At 37.5% G+C, this 16,168-nt stretch overlaps 1 protein-coding gene across 4 annotated transcripts in view; it reads left to right on the plus strand.

Annotated features, from left to right (window-relative positions):
- Positions 1 to 16,168, plus strand: part of GTDC1 (glycosyltransferase like domain containing 1) — a 504,344-nt gene that overhangs the window by 974 nt on the left and 487,202 nt on the right. The window lies entirely within an intron of this gene.

Raw genomic sequence — 16,168 nt, forward strand, 5'->3', positions numbered from 1 at the left:
AATATGATGGGAGGTTCAAAGAGAAGGCTATGCACTTTTTCCTCCACCGTATCACAGTTTGAAGTGGAAAACGTGCGTTGACGGTGATTTTCCACATGATGTGGGTTGCAGAGTGCAGCCCCCGTGAGCCGTGGCTCACCTTGGTTCCTGGGTGCTACCCCTGAAGTTGATTTTAAAGTTCAACAGAATGGTCAGGTAAAGGAGCTGCTGCAAAGAAATCCAGTATAATTCAATAGAGCCATTTTATTGGATTCTATTAACCTGTTTAACCTTAAGCTAAAGCATGGCGGGAGTTTCATGTAGGAACTTACATACAAAGTGCAATACTGAATTGTAATTAGTGCGTTCCAGGTTTGGTGTGGAATAGTCTCCTCAGCTCGCACTGCCTTTCATTATGCATTTTCCTTAGGATCTTGTTTTAAAGAAGCAGTTTTAGTATAGAGGGTGGGAGGAGTACCCTTTGAATCATGAAACTTTCTTTGACGAACTTGAAAACTGGATAGGTAAAATCTGAACCTTGATACTAAGATAAGGTAGGAAACTGATGTTTATAGCATTACCACTTTGAGCAGTTAAGGCTTCTTTACTCTTATTTTGAAACCATGTTGACGTCTTAATTTCACGGACTGCAGAAGTACAGAATTTTCTGTTTGTGAGGAACTTTAACAGCTGATTGTTAGTTATTTATTATTAATTTAATCCAGCGTCATTATTTTGCAGAGAGAAAGTAATCCAGATTCCCTGAAGAGATTTAACATGAACTAAAGAGAACTAGTTGATTTAACTGAACACTTAAGTAGATACTTTAGACCTCCCCAATGGATATTTTTGTACCAAAATTTGTTTTGAGTTTGATGTCTTAAAAGCCAAAAAATTACTAACTTTTAATTTTTTCCCCATATTTTGGGTATAGGCTTTAGTCTGTGATTTGGACTCATTAGATACAAATTATATTTAAGGAGAGTGTACATTTTACCAATTGAAACAGTAATTTCCAGTTTGTTTGAATTTAGTAACTATTTTCATTTCAAGAATGTTCATTCATGTTCTTGATTCAGGTAGTCTGTGTCAATTCCAGGAGATTGGCATTTCAAGAATCCTAGAGTTATGATGTATGTAAACTTGATATAATAGAGAAGAAAGGTCTGTACGCATGTAGTCATTGAATTCCAGCATCCTCAGCATCCCTTTTCTTAGTGGTCCTCAACGCAGAAGTCTGGAAGTTCTTACTGGCCTGGGGTGAATGTGCATCTCCCACTCCAGTGTTTACTGCAGGCATTTAGTAGAGACTTTTTGGCTTGTGTGCACTTTCCCTGGTGGGGGCTTCCTGTAAGATGGACTGTGTTTTATTCATCTGTGTACGCTTCATGTCAAGTGTAGTGGGTCCTTTGTAAATGCTTGTGGTTTTGTTGGGCTTAATCAAACTTAAGAAGGTAGCAGAGTGTCTGGAAGTCATGAATGATGATATTATAAACTTGAAATATCTCATTTCCGTTTTTGTGTTGAATCAGATACTCTGTTAGGCTTAATTCCAATACTGAAAGAGATAGCATGTATCTAATAATATTTTAGAAAATTTGAGGAAAAAGCTTAACATTGAGAATTTTATTCTTTAATATATGTTATCCACTGTGAAATTGGGGAAACACAGTGTTACTTAAACTTTTTGATAGGACACCACTTAGAGCTAAAATAATGCAGTTTTTCTACTGGAGCAAAGTTTGAAAATTGTGAATTGAATGATCCTGATTGTTACCATAGGCCACATTTTAAGGCCACCTTCGTTTCACTTTATAAAGATATATTTTTCAGTATATAGACTCCTGGAAGCAACATGACTTTCAGAGTTCAGACTGCCTTTACAAGCTGTCTTTAAATGATACTTTAAACAGTTTTTGGCTGATGTGATGTGCTTCGTGATGGATATACAGAAAAAATAAAGCAAAAACCCCAAATAAAAACAAAAATACCAAGACCCCACTATATTTTCTTTTTCTCTTAGACTTATATTTTCTTTCTTTAATAGATTATTATAATGTTTTGTTTATTTAAAAAAAAATGAGGAAAATTTTCAAGCGTTTCTTTTGGAGAGTAGCACCACTCCACCATTTGAATAGCCTTGGCAAATAATGTTTGGGCAAATGCAAGGCTGTTTCCATAGTGTTATTTCTGTTTGAGTATGTTGAATTATATAAATAATAGTCTTCACAGGGACATCATCTTTGGACTACATGCACTTTTTCCTCTCTCCTGACACTGTTACTAAAAACAGTTGTATAGTAGAGTGTATGTATGTGTTGTGTATGTGTTAGTCGCTCAAGTCGTGTCTGACTCTTTGCGACCCCATGAACTCCTCTGTCCATGGAATTCTCCAGCCAAGAATACTAGAATGGGTTGCCATTTCCTCCTCCAGTAGTAGAGTATGATGGTGCTTAATTTATAGGGAGCAAATAATTCCTCTTCTGTCATTGCTGGTTCCTGTGTCAGAACCAGGCTACCTGGCCTGTCCACTCCTCGTTCTGTCTTTTCTACCCAGTTTTTGAACTGATTTTTAAGACTGAAAATATCTTAAGATCCTCAGCCCCTTCAGGAAGTGAAATCTGGAATTATTCCAGTGCCCTGAGCATCCATTGCTTACTGAGATATGATGTCTTCTTATATCCTTTGCACATACTCAATTTGACTATGAGATTCTCATTTTGAAAAACGCTTTTACTCATGAGGAATTTTGAAACATATGCCATAAACATCTTGGGGAAGTATATGTAAAGCATGTAGACTATAAATATAGATTTAGATGGAGTTAGGTTATAGAATCAGACAATTGGTAAGAATTAGTAAGAATGTCTAGTCCTTTTCTCCCACTCTTGAAGGTCACACTTAAGGCTTTTAGATTTAAGAATATAATTGTGAGTATTTATTTTTAAAAGTAAAGCGATTCCACAGTCTTTCCTTGCTGTTGAATAGTCCATAGAGTTGATGTGTTTCTTGTATTATTCTTTTGTGTAGTTCATATCGTCTGCGGACCTGAACCTTGTCTTGAGCCTGCTCAAGAACTCTCCTGCTTGACCGTCTCTGTCTCCTTGCTGTCCTCTCTTCCCTTGGAACTGGGGCCTGGTCTTATCCATGGTGGATGGTTGGGGTCCTGCTTCAACCATGACAGAGCTAGCAGAGTCAGAATGCTTTGATTCTGCTTCTTAGGCTCACACTCACTGTATTGACTTGTCAGATACTGAGAACAGGACAGCTGAGAGCTGGGCTCTTTGGCTGCTATAATTTCAACTTTTTTGAGGGTCAGCTTTTCATTTGCATCTGATACTAGAACACCCTGGTCACATACTCATTACTTCCTGACTGTTTTGCTCTTGGTTCTCTGTCTTCTTAGCTGAGTTAGTTACTGGTTTATTTTTATCAGATTTTAGTGGTAGCTAATTCTTTTCAAGTGCTTGATTTTCTACCCAGATCTTCTTGCAGTTTTGAGCTTTCATTTGACCAAGTATCTGTTATTCCACCAAGTTTCCCATAGTGTGTTTTTTCATTATCTTTCTTTCCTTCTAGACTCTATATTCCTCGAGTGTTGGGACTGAATTTGTGCTGTTCCTGACAGTGTCCTCAGCACTTACTGCAGTGCCTGACACATAGCAGGTGATAGACAGTATACAAATATCGATTGGATGTAATCAACAGTAAGTCTGTTATCAGTATTGGAAACCAGTGTTCATATAGAAATTGAGAATTCATATAAGAAGTTCAGACATTTCATTGCCATCATTAGTACCAGAGAGTCTGTGTATTTTAAATTATAAGCATATCCACATACAAAATTAGTCACAGTCATCTGGCAGGAAATTTATTTAAGAAGAAAAAGTATATAGTTTTTACTATGTATTGTTAGGTGTTGCTCACTTAGAGTTTTCTTGAGTTTGATTAAATGTATATATTTTATTTCTTACAAATAGAAGTTTTATGGCACTATAAAGAAGTGAATTTAATGGCCCTATTTTTGTTCATTAGTAATTATATACTGTAGAGTAAATTCTCGTTAAAAGGCCCTTAAATGCCTGCTCATAAAAAAGAGAGACCTCTTTGATTTTGTTCTCCGTACAATCCCAGTTATTGTATTGAGGCAAGTCATCAAACTCTTTAGTAGTCTAAAACCTTTAATATGGTTTCAGAACAGTAGTCATGTATTGCGTATCCAAATTACCATGTCTGTAACAAGTAAGGCAGACACTTATTAAAAAGGTAATGACCATAACTTTTCTTGTAGAATTTCTTGTGCTAATTTTTTAAAGAGGAGTTTTGAACTAAATTTCCCGTGAAGGCCAAAATCTCATACTTTTAATGATGGTGAAGTATATGTGTAATGTAGAGAGGAGGGGGTGGTAATTTTTGTAGTGGTATTTTTAAGTGGACAGTTTACTAATTATGTTGAGGTAAACACTTTACAACTTTTAAGAGGAAAACTTCAATTATCTGAATGAAATGAGGTACATGAAATTAATTCAGATAAGTGAGGGGATCCTTAGTGTAAATGATGCATGTCAAGGGACATGACCTCAATCTTGATTTTTTTTTTTTTTTTCATTCTATATATCTGTCAGCTGGTTTTACATTACTAGATTCTGATTCTTTTTGGTCATGCTGGGAATCATTGATGGAGGAGGTAAGGTTTGCTCTGTAATTTTTTTTTATCTTTGCCACAGAGGGAACCCAGAATATGGTATTCTTTGACAAGTGTAATTGCTCATCTCTTGCCTGTAATGCCTGCCCTTTTAGGTGGTACACCACAGCCTTCCATTTTGTCACCTTCCTGTCAAATGTCAAGTGTGTGTGGGGACTCCTTAAGAATACAATGGGCTTGAAATTAAAGCCACATTCCTCTGTCCAAGCTCAAGATGTTTGTATTTCTGCAAGTTCTTAAAACAAGTTGTGAAGGTGAATTGAGCTGGATAAACCTTGATTCTATTCCTTTCCGCCTTGGGGTTTAATATTAAGCAACAGTTTGTACTGTAAGCCCTTGAAATAGAAACAAACATTGGGCCATAACCCTTGACTTTTGCAAATTATAACTTGAAATTAAAATTTTTCTGATTGATTAGAGTTTAGTGTCTTAGGGTAATGATTTCTGCTGCCGTTTACTGAGGTTTGCAGCATTCCTGGGTTCCTGGCATCTGAAAGTTGTGCAATCTGTAGGTAGCCTGTGGCTGTCCTCTAGGCCATTTTTTGTTGTTGTTTTGTTTTGAAACAGAGGTAGGCTTATTTTAGCCACAGAGATGTGTGCTATCTGACACCTCTGTAACTGAGTTTTATTTCTTTCTTCAGCATTACTGTAACTGAATTTTATTCCTTTCTTCAACATTACCTATAGATGCTTTACTGAAAGCACCTTAGAACATGGCTTTTTATTTTCAGCATGCACCAGCTTCCTTTTCATATGTTGATCTTTGAGATGCAAGATGATTCATATGTTGATTGCCTTGGTTAGAGTTGTTACGATATCAGCAAGCTCTGTATACAGACCTTGTGAACAATTCCTAGGTCATTGCCTTCTTTAATATATGCAGGCCATGTAGTTAAGAGTTTAGGCTTCAGGGTCAGTCCAGACTGATTTTGACTGTACCATTTGTGAACAACATGTCTTTGGGGGAAGTTAGTTACTTCTCTGGGTTTCAGGTTTTTCATCTGTAATACTGAAATAATATCAGCTGAATGTATTGAGTATTTTTTTTTTTTTTTTTAGGAGAAAGCTTATCAGTATTGATTTATTGTCCTGTTCACAGCTAAGTGTCTAATAATGTGAATTAGTGAACTATTATCTGGATCATATACTATTTTAAAGGGAAGTAGACTTTGTTCTAGTTTATGACAGAAATAGTCAATTAGCAAGAATTATTACAAATAGAGGCCTTGCTCAGTTGTCTTGTTTAAAACTATATAAGACTTTTGTAATCATCAGTCTATTTATATGCAAAGGATATGTTGATAATTGGTATAGGAAAGCGGAATGTGTACTGTACTCTTAGGAGTGAGACAGACTTGGATTTAAATATAGATATCTAACAGTTGGGTCACCTTGGGCAGGATACTTTACTTTTTTGATTACAAGTTTCATCTGTAAAGTGGTATTAAAGTATAAAGAGTTAAGGAAAAAAGGGATAATAAAAAGGTTGTTAAGACTAATATGAGGTAAGCAAAATACTTAAAGTAAAAGTGAAAGCTGCTTCAGTTCAGTTCAGTCGCTTAGTCGTGTCCGACTCTTTGCAACCCCATGAATCGCAGCACGCCAGGCCTCCCTGTCCATCACCAACTCCCGGAGTTCACTCAAACTCAAGTGCATCAAGCCGGTGATGCCATCCAGCCATCTCATCCTCTGTTGTCCCCTTCTCCTCCTGCCCACAGTCCCTCCCAGCATCAGGGTCTTTTCCAGTGAGTCAACTCTTCGCATGAGGTGTCCAAAGTATTGGAGTTAAAGCTGCTTAGTAGTGTCCAGCTCTGTGACCCCATGGACTTTACAGTCCATGGAATTCTCCAGGCCAGAATACTGGAATGGGTAGCCTTTCCCTTGTCCAGGGGATCTTCCCAGCATTACAGGTGGATTCTTTACCAGCTGAGCCACAAGTAAAGCCAGAATCCATAAATACTGGTAATTATTGACACTTTGGAAGTGTGGCGTTAGTTCTCTGCACTTCAGGCTTCCTCATCTGTGACGTGAAGGTCAGAGAATTGATAAGAGTTACGAGGATTAAATGACATAATACCTGTCAGAGGTCATTACATGTTAATCACTACTGTTATTTATATTATTATTTCACTTTCAGAACAAATTGGACCAATTTTGAGTTAAAAGGAAATAAGTCATACAGGTATTTAGTGTATTTTTTATGTTGGAGGGCATTTACTATGGATTTGAAGATAGCAAGTTATCATTCATTAGCTTTCAGTGTTTTCTTAAGACAGCAGTAGTCCACAAGTTGTGGTGTGTAAGCCTGTTGGTCAGTCACTGGGACCCTTTCAGGGGGATCCATTAGGTTAAAATTATCTTTATGGTAGTAGTAACTTTTTCCTTTTCCACTGTTTTTACATTTGCTCTGCTGATACTAGTAGTAGGTAGTAGGTAAAATCAGTTCAGTTCAGTTCTGCTGCTCAGTCATGTCCGACTCTTTGTGACGCCATGAATTGCAGCACGCCAGGTCTCCCTGTTCATCACCAACTCCCAGAGTTCACTTAGTAGGTAAATAGTAAATAGTACTAGGTAAAACTGAATATCTTAGTAGATATTAAATGTCAGTGACACCAGACTCTACTAGTAATCATCATATTCTTCACTGCTATCCATTCATGGTTTAAAAAAAAAAAAACCCAAAACAAAAACTCAAAAAAGCCAATTTTACTTGAGTGTCCTTAATGAAGCACTAAAAATTATTAGTTTTATTAAATTTTGATCCTTGAGTGCATTGTTTTAATATTCTATATATGATGTTTGAGTATTTTATATATGTTTGATATTTCATATGTGATGGTTTTATATTCTGTCTCTATATATGATGAGATAGGAAATACGCAAAAGGCACTTCTGCTGTATATCCAGAGTATTTTATCTCAAGGAAAACCCTTAAGTATTCTTCTGAGTTGCAAGCTGAATTAGCCATATTTTACATGAAATATCATTTTTGCTTGAAAGGTCGAATACCAGACAAACCATGATTATTTAGACCTAGATATCTGGCAGTCATTTTCTTGAAAATGAATAAAGTGATCTTTTGTTCACTTCAGGGAAAAACAGTCGACAATATTTGTTGCTGATGATAAAATTTTAACTTTCTAGGGAAAATTAAAATTTTGGAAATCTTACATCAGGTGCTGTGTTCTTGACAGCTTCTCAGTACTTAGAGTTTTGCAGTGGGATGGGTGGTGATGTTATGAATGTGAATTTTTGCTGTTGTGTTATATCAGGATCTTCAATGTTTATATAACTCAATGGACATGAACTTGGGCAAAATTCAGGAGAATGTGAGGGACAGGGAGGCCTGGTGTGCTGTAGTCCATGGGTTTGCAAAGAATTGGACATGACTGGGTGACTGAACAACAATAACTCAATGAAACAATATTTTCAAAGTGATCAATATTCCAAAATTATGGTAAAAGACCCTTATAGAAAGCATGTAACAGAATACAGAAAACTTATGTGATATTCAATTTCATATTACAGCTAGCCCACAAACTCTTCTACTTGTCAAGTTTTGGTGTAGTATCAAAGAATATCCATATACTTCCTTTTTTCTCACTGCATACTTGTGTGGGGCTGTTTTCATATAGTTCAGTCAAAGCAGGTATCACAACAGATTGTATGTAGAAGCAGATAAGAGAATCCAGCTGTCCTCTATTAGGTTAAACATGAAAGAAATTTGCAAAAGTTGTAAAGCTATGTCATTTTTAATGCTAAGGTTTTTTTGTATAGTAATTTTTCAAAAGTATATTCTCATATTAACGTGTCACTAAAATTTTAAAATGAATCACTCAGAGGAAAGCAGAGCATATTTTTGTACAAAATTGGAACTTAATCATTGTCTTGCACATTCTAGAAATGGAAAATAATTTGTTTCATCCAACAGATATTTGTAGAGTATATATGAATAAGCATTTTCCACTCTGCAGAAACTCAGCCTTGATAAGAGATGAGATAGATGTCTGCATTTTCAGATACTAGCAGTTCACTGAAACAAGTGCTTTAATAAAACATTTATTTAATGTTGCATTTTTTTAACTAAAAAAAAGACTGTAAACTCTAAATGCTATTTTATTACCTGATTTTCTTCCCATTAACACTATAGAGCAACCCTTTTTTTTTCTTGTTAATATTTACATATCTATGATTTCATTTTATAATAGTGAAAAATTGGAAACAGCCTGAGTCCATGGATGGGAGAATCAGCTTAATTGTGTGGTATCTCATATATACATTTTTAAATTATAAGTCAAGCTTAAAAAATTTAAGATGAATCAGTAGTTAAAATTTTCTCCTTTAATTCTTAATAATAGTAAACACTGATAATTATAACTGATATTAACAAAAAAAACTCTTGGAGTCCTCAATTTTCAATAGTGCACAGAGTCTTGATGCTAGGAAGTTTGGGAACTGTTTAAGGAAATTAGGCTAGATTCATCAAGTGAAAGTTCTAAAGTTGTAATATTTTGCATATTCCTTTGGAATATGGACTACTTACCTCTAGTTTCTTTTTCTAGTTGTAAGGATATGTCACTGGTTGGCATTCTTGTCATTCTCCAAGCAGGCAGAAGTTTCCTGTGTGTGTTTTTAAAAAAGATTTTCATTTTTATTTAAGATTGATGCTACCTAGATTGTTGCTACTCAGAATTGAGATAATGGTTAATGGTGATTGCATCAGTGTATTCATTCTTGACACCACTCTTTTGGTTGTGAGCTATTCATGCAGTTTTAAGAGCTGTTCACCATGGCAGGTTTCTTCAGGATTGCAGTGAAATCCCCTTTCCTGAAAATAAACTGCCATTTTCTCTGAAGTCTTCACTCTAGGCTAATTTGTCTACTGTAAAGTCTTCCTGACATTTCATAGCTAGTTTTTAGATGGTCAGTCCACAGCTTATGAATGTGTTTGTGAATTAGTTAATTGCAACAATATAATATGCATTAGAGATGGGTTCTATAGTGCCATTAATACTATGGGCATAGCCTTGTTTTGGATTATTAACATCTTTCTGTAGGGAATTATATTCTGACTCCTGGAAGTCTAGCCAAAATCATTACTTCATTGCAGTCCCAGTGGCAAGAGGCCCCCTTTTTTTGCTTGTAATAGAAATAGGAATGCTAAAGCTTTTTTTTAATAATGTTAATTTTTATTGGAGTACAGTTGCTTTACAGTGTTTTAGGTAAAGCTTTAATATAAGCAAGAGAGGCATTCTGAAGCAGTACTTGAGATGCAGGTATCCTTCAGACCCCAGGTGTATATAAAGTGTGGTGAGTAACTCTCAGATGAAGCAGGTATAGAAACTTTGGGCCAACCAGCAATGGTGGAGGGAAAAAGGGAAGGGATGTTCTGGATGCTGCTTGGGAGTGATACTAATAGATACTTTTTTTGTGCCAGTTCCTAAAATAAGGGGTGGGTAGTCCTATGTTGGGAGATCCACCTGTATAGAGTCTTTTTGTTGTGTTATACTCCTGTGTTTGGTTATTGTATGAACTGAGCTCAAGAGGTAGAATGACAAGCCCGTTGGTAAGGTTGAAGTCATAGATTTATAGGCCAAAGGTTTGAATGTAGAAGGAAAATAATGAACTCCATGGGCATTCATGATCAGGAAGAAGAATGGAACCCAGGAGGTTGAAGAAGTATGCAAAATGTTCACAAGGGCCCCAAACAAATTCATGTTACCTGTGGCTGCTAGGGCAGGGGTAGAACTGGTAATCGGCTGGCAAATCAAAGAATGCTGTGACTCAGACTACTACCTTAGAGTCTCTGGTAGGAAATACAGACTTTTTAAGAGTGGTGTCCATACAGGGAGCCTATTATGGGAATGGTGGATATATGGCAAAAATGTAGAACCAGGAAACATGGGGATACAGACAAGGACAACTTTGGAGAACTAGAATTTGACCTGAAGTTGAGCTTGTCTTCTTCCTGCCCAAGGGCCTTGTCGGGCCTTTGTATAGAGGCAAGACTGGGCCAAAGTGGGGAGCAGAGTGACCATAGTTAGCTCTCTGCACTGGAATGATAGACCTATCGAAGGAATACTTGTTAAACCAATGGATGGAAGTAAGGCAAAGAAACTAGATTCATATTACCTACCCACTAAATATTCTCTAGGCCAGGGGTCAGCAGACTTCTTTTCAAAGCACCAGGGAGTAAATATTTTAGGATTTATGGTTGATTATGGTCTCTGTTAAGGTGCCATTATAGTGTGAAAGCAGCTAAATACATGAATGAATGAGTAGCTATGTTGCAATGCAGTTTTATTTATGGAGACTGAAATTAGAATTTCATGTAATTTTCACATGTCTCAAAATATTAATCATTAAACATTTTTTTTTAAAGTCACTAAAAAATATAAAATCCATTCTTAGATCATGACTATGTAAGAACAGGCAGTGGGCTAAATGTTGGGCCATGGGCTCTGGTTTGCTGATCTCTGTTTTAGGCAAATAAATGACTGTCAGTTGTAATACAGAAAGCTTATTAGCATTACTGAAATAGATGTTCTCCAGGACAATGCTGTTGGTGACACTGTCTTGTTTTATAGGTGGCACTGATGATAAAAATCTGTTCAAGAATTTAGATGTGACATCTGCATCAGGTTCAGATCTCTCAGCTATAAGACAAACTGGATACTTCGTAAAGATTTTCATCTGTTATCCACAGAGAGCCAAAATCCGTTATTGAAATTGTCTGGGTGAACTGCCTGCTGGGTCCAGTGATGCACTAGTAGACAAAGAAGTTGAAAAAGAAGGCTGGCCTATTTGGATTGCTGGCAGAATGTGACACCAATATGGCATCAAGCCCTGCTGTGATTCCAAGGACTTCATGACTGAATAAAGATTTTTTTTTTTGAGTGGGGGTGGTTGAAGTAAATTTGGTCTTTTACTTGGGGAGTGTGTAATATATTATCATTCCATAATGGTATATGGTAATTTCTTTGGTAATCAAACCTTAAAGATCCTATTTATGGAAATTAATATAGTTATCACCTTTTAGTATTGGGCTTTCTTACACTAAGGGAAATAATCTAAAGAGAAGTATCTCTTAGCTTAACATCTTTTTTAGCTTAACCTGAAAAACATCTTAAGCATCTCTTTTAGCTTAAACTAAAAAGGTCAAAATAAGGACTGTGATATCATGTGGAAGTTTTTGTTTGGGGAATTTTTGAAATTTTGCTCTCCCCTAGAGTGTGTAAATATGCTTCTATTTGCTTCTGTAACCAGAATTTTTTAGGAAAATATCCTTTTGTGTAGGCTGTTGAACTCAATAGTAAGTAGGAAATCATGCTGTACAGTATTAATGTGCATAGAACATAATATTATAAATTAATACTAACAGCTACTAATAATAAATTAATGTTTTCAGACCTGTTAACTAAATTCACTTAAAATGATTTAATGAGCATGTGTGAACTGGAAATAAACCTATGTATTTTCTAGAACTATTGAATCACAAGAAAACTGGAGCATCAAAGGTCTCTCTGAACCAAACTCAATATTTTATTTGGTTAGAATCCCTGCGTTTGGTATTCATTTGTTTATATCAGTTATTGAAACATAGCTCAGTATTCTTGGGCTTCCCTTGTGTGTCAGCTGGTAAAGAATCTGCCTGCAATGCAGGAGACCTGGGTTCGATCCCTGGATTGGGAAGATCCCCTGGAGAAGGGAAAGGCTATCCACTCCAGTATTCTGGCCTGGAGAATTCCACGCACTGTATAGTCCATGGGGTCGCAATGAGTCGGACACGATTGAGTGACTTTCACTTCATAGAAGATTTGAAAGCAGTGCTGAGAATGAAGTGGGTGGATTCTCTTAAAGTCAAATCCCATTTTTTTCCTCAGTGAGTCTTTTTTTTTTCCATCTAGCATTCAACAAAAATCCTGGCAGCCCAGGATACAAAACATAGATTACATTTTGCGTCATTCATCTACAGAGAAAGATTTTCTCATGACTTAAATGAAACCTCTATTTAAGGTCTATAGCATTCAGTTTGTCAGTGTGACACTGCTGCTACTGCACATTTTTGGTCAGAGTGCGTTGCAGCCAACATAGCCATCCTGCTAGGAAAAAAAATCTGCGGATTGCTGAATAGTGGAAGTTACAGACATCTAATTTACAAGTCAGATTAGCGATCAGAGTCATGTGATAGCTTTATGTGGAGTTGATTTCATTTCATGGATTTTAAGCTATTTTTTCACGGAAGCAATGCCTATAACTCAGAGACAGGTGTGTTGTAGCATTTGAAAGCCTTAAACTTTTGAATCTGTAATGAAAGGAATGTTCTTACAGATAATTCAAATCCTAAAACTCAGGGGTTTTGAAATAAGATGCTTTGTCATTCATTTATTGTGCCATAATTGAACTCCCCTGCAGATTTTATTTTGGATCATTGTGATTAATATTTGGAAAACGTTCCCATTTTCAAATACAAGGCAGTTTAGGGAAGAGTGTGATTGTGTGTGTGTGTGTGTGTGTGTGTTTAAATAAAGCAGCAAAACACTTACTTTATAAATAAGTTATATTTAATAAGAAATATGTGAATTTAACATTGGTAGACCAAATTGGGAATTCTGTTGTTGTCTCCTGGAAACCTTCCACAATGAGGAGTAGACAATAAATAGATCCCTTTATAGATTGCAGTTACTATGTTTTCCTAAAGTAAACTTTTTTCAAAATATACAGGCGAATTCATAGCTATAGCTTGATGTGTGTGTGTGTTCAGTCACTTAATTTGTGTGTGTGTGCCCAGTTGTGTCTGACTTTTTGCGACCCCATGGACTATAGCCCACGAGGCTCCTCTGTCCATGTTTTTCAGGCAGCAATACAGGAGTGGGTTGCTGTGTCCTCCTCCAGGGGATTTTCCCAACACAGGGATCGAACACATAGCTTGATGTGTGTATATGTTCAGTTGCTAAGTCATGTCTAACTGTTTGTGACGCCATTGACTGTAACCTGCCACTCTCCTCTGTCCATGGAATTTTCCAGGCAGAAATATTGGAGTGAGTTACTATTTCCTCCTCCAGGTGATCTTCCTAAACCAGGGATCGAACCCACAACTCTTGCATCTCATGTATTGGCAGGCAGATTCTTTATTGCTGAGCCAGCTGGGAAGCCATATAGTTTGATAGGTTACAGTTACTCTTATTTCACCTGTACTTATTGAAATAGAGAAGACATCTCATAGAAGTGAGTATTTAGTTCATTGCAGAAAGGAAGTGCTATTTATTGGGCTTTGAGGACAATTGCAGACAAGAATCTGTGTTAATTTTTAGATGGTTCTTAGGCCAATAAGCCATAGTTAGAACCAGACATGGAACAACAGACTGGTTCCAAATCGGGAAAGGAGTACGTCAAGGCTGTATATTGTCATCCTGCTTATTTAACTTCTATGCAGAGTACATCATGAGAAACGCTGGGCTGGAAGAAACACAAGCTGGAATCAAGATTGCCAGGAGAAATATCAATAACCTCAGATATGCAGATGACACCACCCTTATGGCAGAAAGCAAAGAAGAGCTAAAGAGCCTCTTGATGAAAGAGGAGAGTAAAAAGTTGGCTTAAAACTCAACATTCAGAAAACGAAGATCATGGCATCTGGTCTCATCACTTCATGGGAAATAGATGGGGAAACAGGGGAAACAGTGGCTGACTTTATTTTTTTGGGCTCCAAAATCACTGCAGATGGTGATTGCGGCCATGAAATTAAAAGACGCTTACTCCTTGGAAGAAAAGTTATGACCAACCTAGACAGCATATTAAAATGCAGAGACATTACTTTGCCAACAAAGGTCTGTTTAGTCAAAGCTATGGTTTTTCCAGTAGTCATGTATAGATATGAGAGTTGGACTATAAAGAAAACTGAGCACCGAAGAATTGATGCTTTTGAACTGTGGTGTTGGAGAAGACTCTTGAGAGTCCCTTGGACAGCAAGGAGATCCAGCCGGTCCACCCCAAAGGAAATGAATGAGTCCTGAATATTCGTTGGAAGGACTGATGTTGAAGCTGAAATTCCAATACTTTGGCTACCTGATGTGAAGAACTGACTCATTGGAAAAGACCCTGATGCTGAGAAAGATTGAAGGCAGGGGGAGAAGGGTATGAAAAAGGATGAGATGATTGGATGGGGCTTAGTAAAAGAAGAAGATTGTGGCATCCACTCCCCATAACATAAGTGAAATTAGAAAAGGGGTTTTAAAGATGTCATTCAGGGTCTTCTCTTGGAGTCTAGTGGTTAAGAATCTGCCTGCAACGTAGAGGACACTGGTTAGATCCCTGGTCTGGGAATATCCCGTATGACACGCAGCAGCTAAGCATATGGGCCACAACTACTGAAGCCCACACGCTTTAGAGCCTGTGCTGTGTAACAAGCCACTACAATGAGAGGCCTGCACGCTGCAAAGCCTGCAACTAGAGAGTGGCCCCGTCCCTGCTCGCAGCAGCTAGAGAAAGCCCGCACCCAGCCACAAAGGCCCAGCACAATCCTCCCCCACAAAGTGTCATTCAAGGGAAGAATTGTTACTCTAGTGGAGAGTTGGTTATATGACATTTCCCTGTTTCTTGCCCAAAGGCCCTTTTATTTCCAGCCCAGGATTTGGGTATATCTTCCAGAAAGGTAAATTGGTATTTAATTTCTTGTCCGGGTGTTTAATCAGCTTCAGAACCTTGTTTATTGATACTGCAGTAGCACCTTCTGCAGACTTCTTGAGAGATCATGGCATACATTTCCTAGAGTTCGGGGCCCTTCCTTAACTGACTCATTTCTGGAGGGGAGGAGAATAAGTGGAGCTAGTTATTTGGCATGTTGAGTGAGAGGGCAGTAGTGGGAAGAGCTGGTATTTGCATCTAGTGTGGTGAGCAGGCATAAGTTTTTTTGGGTGCCATGGGAAGTAACCAGGCTTGAGGTAATCTTGATGGCTCCTGGGAAGGTGGAGTGCTTGCCCTATAAGGGGATTTTGGGTAGGATGGTAAGAGGCCAGCTGTAGAGTGCACCCCCAACACCAGGGAACTATTCAGGGTGGGAGGCTTCTTGAAATTTAAGGCCCGCCTTCTGTGAAGACCTGAAACGTGCTGTCCAAGTTGGGCTTTGAGAATGAGAGGAGATAGCTGTCATAATTACATAAGCATAGCAGATGATCTTACTTCATGGCTATCAAGTAAGCCCCCATTAAAGTAGGCATGTGGGACACTTGTCCCTCTCCTATTCTGATCTGGCAGAACCAGGAAGTGAAAAAGGAAGTGGAGAAAAGTGAAAGAACCAGTAAGGATTTTGAAAGAAACTGATTATGTTCTTGCCTGGCTTGGCTGAGGTTAGTATATGGATACTCTGAATAAGATATGAAACTGAAGGTATAAATTAGACTAGATTATATTTTGCAATATTTGAAAATGACTGAGTCATTTTATCTGGAATGTTACAGAGAGATGGGGAAGTGAGACCCAAAA

This window comes from Bos javanicus, chromosome 2 (assembly GCF_032452875.1).
Source record: "Bos javanicus breed banteng chromosome 2, ARS-OSU_banteng_1.0, whole genome shotgun sequence".
In the NCBI taxonomy this organism is placed as follows: Eukaryota; Metazoa; Chordata; class Mammalia; order Artiodactyla; family Bovidae; genus Bos; species Bos javanicus.